Source organism: Lonchura striata, chromosome 14 (genome assembly GCF_046129695.1).
Source record: "Lonchura striata isolate bLonStr1 chromosome 14, bLonStr1.mat, whole genome shotgun sequence".
Taxonomy (NCBI): domain Eukaryota; kingdom Metazoa; phylum Chordata; class Aves; order Passeriformes; family Estrildidae; genus Lonchura; species Lonchura striata.
In genome coordinates this window covers 18,162,549-18,178,058 of record NC_134616.1, presented here as the reverse complement: position 1 = coordinate 18,178,058, position 15,510 = coordinate 18,162,549, and the positions used below count along the sequence as shown (strand labels likewise).

Genomic DNA, 15,510 nt, shown 5'->3' with positions numbered 1-15,510 from the left:
AGCACCATGCAGGGGCAGCAGCTCTTCTTTACAGGGAGCTGCTCTCTGGGGCTGGTAGTGAGGGACAAACAGCAGACAGCCATGAAGCTGCAGGGAGATGGGGATGCTCCTCCTGGGAGGGCACATTGAGGGAGCAGGTGCTGCCTCAGGCTCTCACAGAAGGATTTGATCCCAAGTTTCCATAGGGAGCCACTTGCTTTGGTTCCTAGAGGTATAAGAGACATCCTGGGTCTGACTTACAGGTGTGCCAGGCACCCCTTGCTCTTGCTGAGGGGCAGCTGCCCTGCAGAGAACCCTCTGGGGTGAAGCATTCCAAAATCACAACACCAGAAATCTCCAGCTTGACAGCCAAAAGCATCCAGTGCTCTCCTGCTTGAAGCTCTGCATGTCAATTCTCACAAATTTAAAGAGAAGCTAAAAATAACCTGTCTTCCAGTAGTGGTGGTGTGAAATTAAATTCATTACCATGTGTGAAGCACTCTAATACAATGGTGATGAGTACTACCCGAGCAAAGGAGCAGATTGTACAACAGGGAAGAGAAAAAGCCCTAAAAGCCACACTGAATGCAAGTGCTCAGGGAGGCAGAGGAGCTGGAGAGAGGAGCAGTGGGGGTCACATAATTGGGCTGCATTGATGCATATGCACAGCGAGGGGTGGGGTAAGGTAAGAGAGGTAGATTCAATTTTTGTCTCCCTGAACTTCAGGCTTCACTGCTAAAACGTTTCAGTAACATCAGGATGCATAGCAGAGAAAAGCTCGGCAAAGAGCAGAAGGTTAAAAATTAAAGCAGGAAAAAAGAAAACCCACCCAACCAAATTTAAAAAGCACAAACAAAAACACCACAGGAAAACAAAAGCAAAAAAACCTGACAAGAACCCAAGCACCACAAAAGAAAACTTTTAGGCCAAAAAGACAAATGAAATCAAGAGAGAGAATACCAGGTTTGCAAAACAGCTCAGCTGCTGACAAGGAAGTACAACCTCCTGAAGAGGCTGAGCAAAGAGCCAGTACTTCATTACTCTAAACCCCTTGGCTGTAAAAGAAAAGATATCCAGAGTGTAGAGGTCAGGGGAGAGGAACAGTGAACAAATAAAAAGGTGGTAAGGCACATGTATGAAAGCAGGGCTGACATTCTAAAAATTCTGTGAAAGCAGACTCCAGACATCCCAAACCCATTAAAAGCACCCCCAGCAAGCTCTGGGAACCCCTCCTATGGCTGCCACACCAATGAGGTCTCACCACAGGCTCTGGGGAGGAATTTTCAGCCATCTGATGCCTTTGCCTGGCTTGGGTTTCTCAGCTGCAGCTTGAGCCTGGCAGAGCAGCAGCCAGCTGTCCTTGGCCTCCAGCCCGCAGCAAACACATCTGGAACAGCTGGGGATGGCCAGCTGCTGCTGGCCAGGAGAGGATTCCTCATGTGGATTGCATACTCTGCATTCCATGTGACGCTTTGATGGGAGTGTGGGACAGCCACACGTGTGGTCACTGAGCAGCGTTTGGGTGGCCTCTGCTCTGGACATGGCACCTGGTGCCTGGCAGCCCATGGAGCACAGCAAAGGCTCCCTGGGCCACCTGGTTCCTGTCAGAGCCCCAGCCTGGTTCAGGGGCTCCGTGTGCTGGAAAAGTCTCTCCTCCAACCCGAGCTTCCAAAGAAAGGCTCAGCAGTCTCTGTTGTTCGGTCTCAAGGCAGTTTATTGCAAGTTATCTAAAAGATTTTCTCCTTGGGCTGCTGTGGTTTGCTCACAGCTCAGGCAGAGGCACACACACACCCTGACATCCTCTCTGACCCCGACTGCTTCTTCTCTCCCACCCAGGGCTGCTGCTGTCTTTTATATGGGACATTACGTGTTACATGTTTACAGTTTTTCCCAATGCCTATTACCTATATTAAATGGTGCTTTTCTATCTTTTATATGGTACATTACGTGTCACATGTTTACAGTTTTTCCCAATGCCTATTACCTATATTAAATGGGGAATTTCTATCTTTTATATGGTACATTACGTGTTACATGGTTACAGTTTTTCCCAATGCCTATTACCTATATTAAATGGTGATTTTCTATCTTTTATATGGTACATTACGTGTTACATGTTTACAGTTTTCCCCAATGCCTATTACCTATATTAAATGGTGCTTTTCTGCTCTAAACCAATCTGTGAGTGCCAACATCACCAAGAACATGGAGGTGAGGAAGGAGAAAGAGGGAGGACAGGGCAGGCCCAAATCCCTCCATCTTAAAACCTCTGACTCCCATGTACAAAGTAAAAACCCCCCTGTACAGGTGCTAAAACCGCCCTGTACAATACTAAAAAATTCTTTCCTCTACTTTGTGACTACTTCTACTACAATATCTAAACTTTTGTGACTTCTTGTTCGATGTGCAAAGTTGGTAAATCATTCCATGGCTCAAACCCAAAATCACAGCTGTTTCCAGCTGCCTGCCAGGGTCTCAAATGCTTCTGACCAGGGCCTGGAACCTCCAAAAATGTCTGAGGGACATTTTGAGTTCCAACAGTTCCCTCAGGGAATTTAGTCCTTCCCACCTGAGGCTCCTGCAGGCAGTTTGCTTTCCATCCCAGTAATCCTCTGGCAGTTTGGTTTGATTCTTTATGCCCCATTTTCAGTGCACTTTGCCCCACACACTTTTGTTTTCCAGTATTTTGTCTCCAGTTCCACTGGATTTTTAATTTTCTTCCAAAAAAAAACCCCACAAAAACCCCAACAATTTTTACTTTAAAAATGTAAAATGAAACTTCTGAAAAAACTGCATTTTTTCTGTAAGGCCTTATGTATCCACTTTAAGCTCTCTACAAGCCAGACCAGCAATCTAAAATATAAATTTTTCAGAGGAAACAGAACAATCTCTTTGAGCTCTTTTCTCCTTTTTATCCTTCTATTTTCACCTGAGTGACAAAGAAGTCAGAATATTTGAGCAAGTAGTTACTGCCTTAGTCCCTTTCTTCATTCCCATTTTACCAGCCTGAAAAGCAATGAGGGGTTTTCATCACTTAGAGGGAGGTGGAAAGGCCTGGTAAGTCTTCACATTAGAAGGTTAAAAAAAATAAACCAGAACAAAAAAATCTTTGTCATGTGAAAATGGATGAGAAACCACCCATTTGGACCAGGTTCAACTCTTGTGCTAAGACATTACTCATGGGGAAAAAAAATAAAAAAGAAGAGGGTTTCACTTGCTGATACTTTTTTGAACCTGGGCTGATAATAGCAACCAGTTTGCAAAGTAAAGGAAGTGCAAAGGCAAAGCCCAGAGCCCTGGGGGCTGAGCACTAACTGGTGCAGAGCAAGGAGCAGCCCCAGCCCTGGCTGTGAGGATGGCTCTGATGAACACCCTAAATCCATGAGAGGTGTTTTACAGTGGGGTTGCACACCTGGGAAGGTGCTCAGCTGCTGGAGGTGACAGCCTGCCCTGGTCCCTGCTGCTGGAACGTCCTTTGGTGAGACCTCAACTGCAGAGCTGCCTTCAGCTCTGTGATCCCAGCACAGGAGGAGCTGGAACTACTGGAACCAGTCCAGAGGAGGCACCAGGGTGATCAGAAGGATGGAGCAGCTCTGCTGGGAGGAAAGGCTGGGAGAGCTGGGATTGTTCAGCCTGGAGAGGAGAAGCTTTGGGGTGATCTTATTGTGACCTTCCAGTACCTGAAGGAGCCACAGGAAACATGGAGAGAGACAATTTCCAAGGGATGAAGTGACAGGACAAGGGGGAATGGATTCAAACTGACAGAGAGCAGGTGTAGATTGGATATTAGGAAAATATTCTTTATTGTGAGGGTGGCGAGGCACCAGCACAGGTTGCCCAGAGAAGCTGTGGCTGCTCCATCCCTGCAAGTGTTCAAGGTTGGACTGGGAGCAGCCTGGGATAGTGGGAGGTGCCCCTGCCCGTGGCAGGGGGTGGAATGAGATGATCTTTAAAGTCCCTGCCAAACCAAGCCATTCCATGGCTCTGTGATGAGAACAGCTACACATTTTCCTCCATTGCCAAAGGAAGTAAAACCACACCTGGGAAGGTGCTGGGCTGTGCAGGGCAGGGCCTCTTTGCTCTGGTGCTGATAATCAGTAGAACACCCTGTGTCAGGAGACCTAGAAAGGCATCCCCGAGAGGGAGCTTGCAGAGGGATTCCCTCAGCTATTCACACCCTGAGAGCCTTGGCAAGGCTCGCTCTGGAAGCTGCAGCAATACAGATGCTGTGCAAGCTCCCTCTGGGCCTTTTAGGCAGTGCCTGACTCAAATGGAAATCAATGTGAGCCTGGAGTCAACGGCTCTGGAGAGAAAAATCTCTGTGCAGTGCCCAGGCCAGCCCCGAGCCCGGGGGCTGTCCCGGGCACAAAGGTGTGTCCCAGAGGGGTCCAGTGGAGGAGCCACAGCCAGACCGGGCCGGCCCCAACAGGCACTGCCCCACACTGCTCTGAGCAGCCCTGGCACCCCAAGTGTCTCACAGAATATCCTGAGGTGGAAGGGACACACCAGGAGCGAAGGCCAGAGCTGGCCCTGCCCAGGGCAGCCCGAGCGCCCCACCCTGTGCCCCAGAGCATTGTCCGACACCCCGTGAGCTCCGGCAGGCTGCTGCTGTGACCACTGCCCCGGGGAGCTGTTCAGTGCCCGGCCACCCTCTGGGGGAAGAGCCTGACCCGAATCTGCAACTAAACCTCCCCTGACACAACTGCAGCCTTCCCTCGGGTCCTGTGATGCCCAGAGAGCAGAGGCTGGTGCTGTCCCCTGTGAGGAAGGGGAACAGAAGCCCTGAGGTCTGGCCTTCTCTGGGCTGAACAGACCAAGGCACTCCAGCAGCTCCAGAGCCTTCAGCACCTTTGGGTGCTAACAGCTTTAGATCCCTCTTACACTGTGGCACCCAAAACTGCCCCAGCACGAGAGGTGAGAGCAGAGCTGGACAATCCTGTCCCTGTCCCAGGGCCCCCAGGGCAGGGCAGGGGCTCTCTGTCCCCTGTGTCCCGTGTCCCCCAGGGCAGAGCAGTCCATGCCGGGCTTGTTGTCCCTCGTGTCCCCCGTGTCCCCCAGGGCAGGGCAGGGCAGAGGCTCTCTGTCCCCTGTGTTCCCTGTGTCCCCCAGGGCAGGGCAGTCCGTGCTGGGCTCGATGTCCCCTATGTCCCCCGTGTCCCCCCATGTCTCCCGTGTGTTCCCCTATGTCCCCCATATCCCCCGTGTCCTCCCGTGTCCCGGTGTCCCCCTGTATCCCCTATGTCCCTCGTGTCCCCTGTATCCCCCGTGTCCCCCGTGTCCCCCATGTCCCTCTATGTCCCCCGTGTCCCTGTGCCCCCCATGTCCCCGTGTCCCCCCGTGTCCCCGTGTCCTCCATGTCCCTCCATGTCCCCCGTGTCCCCCATGTCCCTGTGTTCCCCGTGTCCCCCATGTCCCTCCATGTCCCCCATGTCTCCCATGTCCCCCCCGTGTCCCTGTGTCCCCCGTGTCCCCCATGTCCCTCCATGTTCCCCGTGTCCCCCGTGTCCCTGTGTCCCCCATGTCCCTCCATGTCCCCCGTGTCTCCCGTGTCCCCCATGTCCCTCCATGTCCCCCATGTCCCTCCATGTCCCCCATGTCTCCCATGTCCCCCCCGTGTCCCTGTGTCCCCCATGTCTCCCATGTCCCTCCATGTCCCCCGTGTCCCCCGTGTCCCCCATGTCCCCCGTGTCCCTGTATTCCCCGTGTCCCTCCATGTCCCCCGTGTCCCCCGTGTCCCTGTATCCCCCATGTCCCCCGTGTCCCCCATGTCCCTCCATGTCCCCGTGTCCCCCGTGTCCCCCGTGTCCCTGTATCCTCCATGTCCCCGTGTCCCGGGTGTCCCCCGTGTCCCTGTATCCCCCATGTCCCCCGTGTCCCCCATGTCCCTGTATTCCCCGTGTCCCTCCATGTCCCCCATGTCCCCCATGTCCCCCGTGTCCCTGTATCCCCCGTGTCCCTCCATGTCCCCCGTGTCCCTGTATTCCCCGTGTCCCTCCATGTCCCCCGTGTCCCCCGTGTCCCTGTATCCCCCATGTCCCCCGTGTCCCCCATGTCCCTCCATGTCCCCCGTGTCCCCGTGTCCCCCGTGTCCCCCATGTCCCCCGTGTCCCTGTATCCCCCGTGTCCCCCATGTCCCCCGTGTCCCTGTATTCCCCGTGTCCCCCGTGTCCCCCGTGTCCCCGTGTCCCGTGTCGCGGTGTCCCCGCGCGTTCCGCGGGGTCTGGCGCCCCCTGCCCGCCGAGGGGGGAGCGGCAGTGGCCCGGGCCCGGCGCGGGTAGCCCAGGCTCCGTCCCGGGCAGCTCATTGCAATCACCCTCATTGCTCTAATCACCCTTTCTGTGAGGAAATTACTCCTGGTTTGCAGCCTGAGCCTCCCTGGCACAGTCTGAGATTATGTCCTATGCTCCTGCTCCGGGGAGCAGAGCCTGGCCCCGCCGGCTCCACCCTCTGTCAGGGAGCTGTGGGGAGCGATGGGAGCACCCTGAGCCTCCTTTTGTGCAGGCTGAGCCCCCACACCTCCCTCAGCCTCTCCTCGGGGGGATCTGTGCTCCAGACCCTTCCGCAGCTTTATTGCTTCAGCAGCTCCATGTCCTTCCTGGGCTGAGGGGCCAGACCTGGACACGGGCGTGCCCTCAGCAGTGCCCAGCACACGGGGACAGCCTGTTTGTCACACAAGCCAGGTGCCACAGCTCTTATGGGACACTGTTTGTCACACAAGCCAGGTGCCACAGGTCCTCTGGGACACTGTCACACAGGCCAGGTGCCACAGGTCTTATGGGACACTGTTTGTCACACAGGCCAGGTGCCACAGCTCTTATGGGACACTGTCACACAGGCCAGGTGCCACAGCTCTTATGGGACACTGTTTGTCACACAAGCCAGGTGCCACAGCTCTTCTGGGCACTGCTGGCTCATGCTCAGCCCCTGGCAAGCCCAGGCCCTTTTCTGCTGGGCCATTTCCCAGCCCTCTGCCCCGAGCCTGCAGCGCTGCACGAGGGTTTTGTTTTTGGGACAGGCCCCTCACAGCCCCAGCCCACTGACAGCAGGTTGCTGGGCAGCAGCAGTGACCTGGGTGTGCAAAAGCACGTATTTACACCTGCAGAGAAAGGATGGAGCAGCAGGCAGGAGCTCCCCGGTTCCCAAGGAAGGAGGCTGCTCTCAGAGCCACTCTCTGGGCTCCAGTAGAGACAAAGCTCTGCAATGAGATGGACACAGAGCAGCTTCCCTCACCCCCCTCCTTTCACACAGGACTTCTGGCAGCCCAGGGCTCCCAGGGTGTCTTTGCAAGACTCACTTGCTCATGTGAAAAGCTGTAAAACAATAGCAGTGTCACTTGCAGACACGTGCCACAGCTGTTGAGGTCACCCAGCGCATTCCTGCTGAGTGGGAATGCCCACAGGAGACCTCTGCCTTCCCTTCCCAGATGAACTCCCACTTAAACTGAAGCTTATTCAAGCATTTGCATCCCAGTGATGCATGAAAGTGTCCCTCTGCAGGTAAAGTGACTGTAAGATGGCATTTTCGTGTATCTGGGATGTTTTTTCAGGCTGAGCTATGGATAGTTCCTTCTTCAAGCTGTTGTTTTTCAGTAGATTTAGAGTTACAAGCCCTGCTGCTCCAGCTTGTCAAGCTCCCCAGCAAGGTAAGGAGCAAAGGCAGGGGGCTAAACCCCACCTGCAGGTCTGCACAAGTTCTCTGCCCACACAACTGTCCCACCTGGACAACTGGGGAGTCTCTGGCTTTGTTTTGGAGGGATGGAGAAGTTCCATTTCCCTGCACCTGTGCTAACATCCATAGGAGCTCTAACCCTGACACTGCTGAAGAAAAGGCTCCCTCACAAAAAAGCTTTATCATCCCTGCAGCTCACAACCAGACCCAGGCAGCAACTCTGCCCTGAGCTTGGGCTACCACAAACCCACCACGGGCTCCTGCAAGAGACCCCTTGCTCTCCTCAGACCTGTGGGAATCCAGAGCTTCCCTCTGGCTGCCCTGGCAGGTCTGGGACCCTGGCAGGGGTCAGGAAGCCCCCTGGACAGAGCCCCCAGAGACACTGGCTGTGATCTCTGTCCATGGAAAAGAGTTTTCAATCTTACAGGATCAATTACAAGCTCTGAGTGTTTGATATAAGGAATAATTAAGTGTGGCACGGGTGCAAAAGTAAAATTTTAGGATTCTAGATGAGGGGTCCAAAGGGGACAAGATGGAGGAAATTGGGTGTGCCTTGTCCTTTTTCTCCACCTTCATGCCCTCCATGTCTCACTGTGGTGTTGGCATTTTTCTGTTGGTTCAGGCTGGGGACACACTGTCCAACGTAGGTGACAGATATTGGCACGTTCTTGTAAATGCAGCCCAGGGAGTTTCTGGTATTTAATGTTTGTCACATCCCACTGAGGGCAGAGCCCCACACGCTGCCCTGCAGGACAGAGCTGGGCAGGGCAGCAGAACATGTTAGAGATAAACAGAATAAACAACCTGGAAACCAGCACAGACCAATTATGGCTTCTGCTTTGGCAGCGGGGCTGACAGACAGAGACTTTCTACAATCTCAGAATCATCAATAGCTCATATTCCAACAAGACCCACCCTGCCCCACAGGCAGCAGGGCTCATGGAATGGGGTCAGCCCCCTGCCCTCAGGGCCGTCCCCACACCTTCCCTGTTCCTATCCCTTGTTTGCTCCTGTTTTAAGCTCCAGAGGCACAGGCCCTGCTCCAGCCATACCCTGCTGAAAGCTCTGGAGAGTCCCCATAAAACTGTGGGGTTTGCTTTTCTTCCCTGCTAAAACTCCTTGGCTATTCACAGCTGTTGGGTTGAAAAGCTTTGGTTTCATCTCCAAAAGGAATATAATTTTTTAAGAACTTTTCAGACGAAGTGTGACATAACAGGGTATCTGTTTCTTGAACAGAGCTGTTTCCCTGCATTTGTTTGAAGTCTGACCTGATTATTCTTGCAATTGTATTTTTAATGCTCATCAGGTATCCTTGGAGAAAATGGAGAGTCACTTTTTCTAGATCATGCATATGTAATCAGATAAACAAAATATAGCTCACCTGCCCTGTTCCTCCCATCTCCAGCAAAAAGCACATCCTTCACCACTGCTCCAGAGAAAGCAACAGCTATTCAGATGGGACAGAGCACCAGTTTCTGACCTGCCTTGGGCACTTCTGGTGCCATCTGTCCTCACTGTAGGATCAAATGCTGCCCTCATACAGGAATAAATAAGAGTAAGCTGTTCCTCTTCTCGTAAGTGTTTCCTCCAGTATTGCTCCCACATATTTCTACACATTTAATCTAGCTTTTTAAGGTGGCAAGTTCAGCTCCACGGGCACTTTCAGTCCTGTTTAATACAGTTTAATACTGACTGCCTGGAGCAGACAGAGGCAGGGAGCATCACTCGTGGTTGGCACTTTGCAGCTGTGACCTTGGCACGGCCGTGCTGCTGAGAGGAGAGGGGCACCCACGGAGCAGATGTTGCAGCAGCAGGTCAGCACTTTGTGCCGGGGCCAGCCCCGCTCTCAGGCACTTGCTGACAACAGCTGGGTCAGCCCAGGATGACCCTGGGACATTCAGGTTGCTGTGCTCCCACCTGTGAGCACACCCCAAACCCCTCTGGTCGTGTCACAGCTGCAGGGCACACAGCAGGAGACACAGAGAGCCCCTGAGGCCAGGAAATGCCCCCTCCTGCACCTGAGCCCTGGCTGAGGTTCCATTTCCCAGCTTGGCTCTGGAGCTGCTCCACCACAAACCAACATCTATTGTAAAATGTAGGTGAATTTAGTGGGAAGAAATGATAATGTTTGACTTTAGTTCAGAAGGTTGAATGATTTTTTTTAAATTATAACTATGTTATAATACATTAATATAGTATATAAAGGAAGCTACTAAAACTACAAACTTACTTCTTCTAACTACTATATTTAACTAATGCCTAACTTGTGACCCTGTTCTCCAGAGTCCAGATACAGGTGGTTTGGATTGGCCATCAGGCTCAAACAATCCTCACCAGAATCTAATTAAGCAATTACTCTAGGTAAACACTTCTCCAAGTACATTCTACATGCAAAAAACAAGGAGCAGAAATAGAAGTTGTTTTTTCTTTCTTCCGCCTGTGCATGCCTATGAAAAACCCTGAGAGAAGAATGTCCCTGTAACAAACATCCTCAGCCCATTCCTGCCATGAAACCTCCCAGGCAGGCAGGGCTGGGGTCAGGCTCAGCAAAAGGGCAGCTCCACACTCCCATCTCAGCAGCAGGAGCCACAGAAACTCCTCCAGACCCAGCTTAGAGGCAGAAAGTTTGAGCTACTGCAGAGTGCTGCCACAAGCAGAAACCGTGGACACAGGCAGTCTCCTCACCTCATCAATCATCAGGAGGGGGCAGAGAACTAGTCACCATTTCATCAGTTAATTACAACTGTTAATCATATTTTCATTAACCTGAAATGAAGCTGCCAGCATTGCCCCTCTTCTCACCCCATGCCCCAAGTGCCATTTCTCAGAGAGCAATTCTCCTGCAGGCAGGACACGCTCTGTCCTTCACAACACACTTCTGGCCAGCCATTTCCAGACCCTGTTATCCTGCCTCTTTTCCACATCTCCACCCTTTCCTAGGCCTCAGCAGGCACCCACACTGCCTTTGCCCTGCAGGAGATGGGTTTAGCCCCCTCACAGTCTCCCAGACCTGCTCAGGATGGGTTCCTGAGGTCCTGCAAGGTCTATGCTCTTGGCTGTCAGATTGCTGCCACACTGAGCATGTTGCTACAATAACATGCCTCATTTCCCCCTGCTTTTGAAGACCACCTGGTCTATAAGCCTGCTCCTGTAAAGCATTTTTAGCTCTCCATGTATACCTGTAAACAGAGCTGTTAGTGCCAGATGTTCCATGGGACAGATGGGAGGAACAGGAGAACCTTGGCCTGCAGGGCAGAAGGTCGCACAGCTCAGTCCCCAGGGGCAGCTCTGCACCCTCCAGCTCTGCTCCTGCTCCCCCGTCAGCTTCCACTCCTGGCTCTCCTTGAGGAGGAAGGGTGTTGATTAGTGTTAATTGAAGACTTTGGATGCTACACCTTGCCCCAGGGTACAGAGAAATAATGAGCAGTGTGACATTTGAGGTCCCCTTTGCCTCTGCTGTCACAGCACTGCGCCTCAGCCCTGCCTGAGGGCACAGCTCACCTCTGGGGCGAGGCAGGGAATCACAATTTCCAGGCATCATCTGCTCTCCTTCCCTGCTCCAGGCCTGGAGACTCCCTTTTCCAGGCTGAGGCATCACAGCCTGGTGTCTGTGTGCCCTTGGGAAGGCTGGCCCTGAGCAGCCCCAGGGCTGCCAAGCTCCGGGCAGCAGCTCCATGCAGCAGCTCTCACCAGAGGCTGGGCAGAGCAGGGACAGGAGAGCAGCCACAGACCTTGGTCCTTCCTGCTCATCTCCCTCTGCTTCAGCCTCGGCAAGTTAAGGCGACTCCCATTCTGAATGATGAGTAAGGTGATGGTTGACTCTCACAATTAAAAGGCAAATATCATGTATATATGTTAAGAGAAGTTTTATAGATTTATAATTATGTTTACCCCCCCCCCTGCATTGTTATCCCTGGGTTTGGGATATTGGTGGTGGGTGTTGGCTCATTACTATGGCAGCACCTGACCTCCGATCAAGGTGTCAGGAGTGATCTCCACCCCTGCACAGCAAAGAAGGAGTCGATGGACTTTGAGAGAACTTTGGGAGGGGGCAAAGTGTTAAAAGGTGAAAACTCCATTAGGTGGGTGAGCCCATGGTGGGAAAATCCTCTGCTCCAGGTGCTGGAATATTTTCTGTAGTTGGTCTTCTGTTGTATTTTTGATAAGGTTTTAATAAACCTTTTAGATTTTTAAAAGTGAGGAGCATTTCTCACATGAGCTAGGTGGCCTAAGAGGAAATGGTGACCACCCTGGTCCCAGTCAAGCCTTGCAAGGGGCAGGACAGCACTGGTTCAGCCTCCAGAGCTGTCACAGTCGAGACAGCCACAATACACAGTGTCACCATACAATTTCAGAAGAGTTCAACCCATACAGAGTAACACCAGGCCACTTCAGAAGGCTGCAAGTTGTGGATTTCTCTTCTTGGGGTTCTGAAGGTCTGGGTGACCCCAGGATCATAAAGAGTCTTTGCTTCTCTAGTCCAAGCAGCCAGAGAAGGAGCCTGGAATGCTTCTGATTGCACTTTCAAGGTTGTTTATTTCTTCTTATCTATAACATTCTTTATCTGACCTGCTGAGCTCTGGCTAGCAAGGAGTCCATAGCATTTTGCCCTGCCCTGTCAGGTGGTGTTATCTTTTATATCAAAAGTTACCTATAGTCTGTTTGTAACAATGCACCAATATCTAACATCTGTGTTTGACAGGGTGTCTCTACCTTAAGCCAATAGAAAAGTGTCACCATCACAGCAAGACATGGAGGACAAGACAAAGGAGAAGAAGGCTAGGACATGCTCAAATTCCTCCATCTTGTACCCCCTTGAACCCCATTCTAAAAATCCCAAAATTCTACTGTTTCACCCTGTGTTAACTCAAATATCACACTACTCAAACCCTTGCGGCTTGTAATTCCTCATACAAAATTGACTGCTTTTTCCACAGGCTAAAATTGAAGCCACAGATGTTTTTGACTTCATGCCAGGGTCTCGAGACAGCCAGGGCAGCCAGAGGGATGTCCTGGGTTCTGACAGCAAACATCTGCCCTTCTTGTTCTTCAGCCCAGCTTCCATACCCTCCTGTTCATGCACTGCCCTGTGTGCCCCCTGCTCCCTTTGGGGGTTGCTCAGTGCCCCTGGGCACTCCGTGGCTCAGTGCTGTCAGTGCTGCTCCCCTGCTTTTCACAGCTGGAGCCACGGGGGTGAGGCTGGCCCACAGCCCCATCCCAGTGCCCACAAACCGTGTGCCTACACAGAGCTGTCCCAGACTCCTCAGGTGGGGAGGTTGCACCTCTTCCTCCATTTGCTTCACCTCTTCATCCACTCCTAACGTTCCAGAGTGAATTCAGCTCTGCTTGCACACTCCCTGCAGCTCTGAGAGGACATCAGGAAGCCAGCCAGGGGAGGGAGGAGAGCCAGGACCAGAGGCTTCAGGCTCTGCAGGTGCTTTTGTCTCCCTCTCCTCTGTCCCTCACCCTCCAGGAGCCTCAGATGTGCTAAACAGCCTGTAAAGCTGCTAATGGGGAATGGCTCACCCCTGCCACAATTGTGATGCACCATGGCACCCAGGACAGAAATGAGATATAAAGTATGTACTTAACTCTCCCAGTGTGAAAACTGCTGGGTTAAATATAACCCAGGCTGGCTGGCTCCAGGAAGCATAGCTGAGCTCTTCATTTGATGGCAGAGTGCTTGCTTTGCCAAACAGCCCTCAATCCCCACAGAGCCAGCAATTCCCCCTGTGCTAAATGTGGATTTACATTACCAGGTATGATAGAGGTGCATAAATTGCCTTCTTTATATATATTTCCTTGTAAAGTGTCACAACCCAGCCTCTCACCAGCCAAGCCTGGCTGTTGTTTTTTGTCCAATTAGGTTTTTGATGAGGCAAAAGTCACCCTGGTTTCTGCAGGTGAGGAATTGAATGAAGGAGGTGCAATGAGGGATCAAGAAACGTTCAGCACCTCCCAGGCAGCCTCAGGGCAGCACAAAACAAACAAGACACAGGAATGTTACTGGTTAGGGCCTGTGGCAGCCTTGAGAATCAGCCTCTCCCTTCCAGTAAGACTGTTAGCCAGATTTCCTCTCCCTTTTGTGACCTTTGGGCCCCAGGCACAGTCCCGGAGTGACAATAAGCTGCATTTTTAATACACCATCCCCCTGACAGCATGGACTGCTTGGCACTTGCCCCAGGCCTTCCACAGGATCATCTGTAATCCCCTGGACTGGAGGGACAGCTCTGGACATCCCCACCAGCTCCAAGTGAGGGCTTAAACGCCAAAGGAACACTGCCAGGAGCTACAGACCTGCTCTCCCAGCTAAGCTGCTCCACACCTGGTGCCCACGGCAGGACACTGCAGGTGCTCACACCATCAAAAATGAAGCTGCAGATGCAAAGCCCTCTAAATTCAGCATAAAGCTGGGTTAGTCTGACCGTGGGGGAGGAGAGGGGAAGAAGGTAAGAAACAAGGCTTTGTTTGGAGGGTGGAGAAACATTTTTCTGCCAGAAGTGACCTCCAGAGATTGAAGTTAGCCAGAGGAAAAAAGTCACAAACCACACACTTTTAATGGCAGTACTGCATTGCCTGCTACTGCGTTCCATGCCTGTTTGCATAGGATCTTCTGTGTGCAAGAGATCTATAAATCAAAATACAGCCCTTCCAATAAGCTGATCTCCTCTGCCTTCATGCAGCTGAAGTTATTAGGCTCATCAACTGAGAAGTGTCAACCAGCTGAAACTTCAGGATAGGAAAAAACCTTATTCAAATTTTCCCTTCTGGCCTCAAACTCCAAGAGCTCAAACCTTCTTTGAACACTTATCAAAAGTGAAGCCATTTCTTGTACCAGCCAAGCTAGCTGCCAGCAACATAGGAGCACACCACTCACCTTAAAAAAGTCAGCATTAATATTTACTGCCTGAATGCAGGCTGCAGAACAGCTCTTATCTGTGCTGTTTAATTGTGGCAGCTTTAAGAGCAGCCCAATAAAGGCATGTCAGCAAGGCTTCTTTTTTTAAAGAGTGTGCCAAGGGATCTTGTTGTAAGTGAAGATCTTGGAGAAAAGTGAGGAGATTCATTGCATTAAGTGCACGGTGTGAAAGTGGGTTAGACAGAACTGCTCTCCCTGGGGGGCTGCCTCTGCCAGTCACCTGGGGAGAAGTAACTTTTAGAGAAAATCCAAACAATCTTCAGCACTACCCAATGAATTTGGGATGGTGGCCCTTTGCCAGCCCAGTTTTCCTCCTCAGCAGGGAGCACTGGGCAGGTGGGTGGCACCCTCAGCCCCTCTGTCCACTGGCACTGCTGAGTGAGGACATTCCACCACAAAAGCTTTCCCATCTGACCCTTCAGATGCCACTCCTGGGGTCACAGCTGCACCACCAAGGTCCCTTCACAGCTTCCCCATTTGGCTCCCTACACCCCACGCTCTCAGTGCCAGACAATATTTTCTTAACTGCCCCCACTTCAGGTTTCCCAAGGCAGAGTCTCAGACATCTGGTTCTTTTATTTGAATTGGGGCACAGCAACACAACAGCTCAAGGCAGGGAGGGACCCTACAAAGCAAGCCCTGCCCTTGCAGTGCACCCATTCCTCACACACCCTTCATGTTTCTCTTGGTCCCGTGGGGATATTTGTTCTGGGGTCTTCTCTGGGTTCCCCAGAGTCTCTGGGTGACTGCCACAGCCCACACCCCCACAGCACTGCAGCTCCAGCACCTCCTGCCCTCCAGCTAATCCAGGTCATGGTCTGGAGAAACCCCGAGGAGCAGCTTCCCATCGTGCCAGCCCACACAGGGCATTTCCCAGCTTTCTTCTGCCCAGGGTGTTTTTCCATCCCTTCATTTTATGGCCCAGCACTGAGGCACAGAGCAGG

The 15,510-nt window shown here is 52.2% G+C and overlaps 1 protein-coding gene across 4 annotated transcripts in view; it reads right to left on the bottom strand.

The window, feature by feature from the left end:
- GABRA3 (gamma-aminobutyric acid type A receptor subunit alpha3) overlaps positions 1-15,510 on the bottom strand; it is a 118,182-nt gene that overhangs the window by 85,275 nt on the left and 17,397 nt on the right. The window lies entirely within an intron of this gene.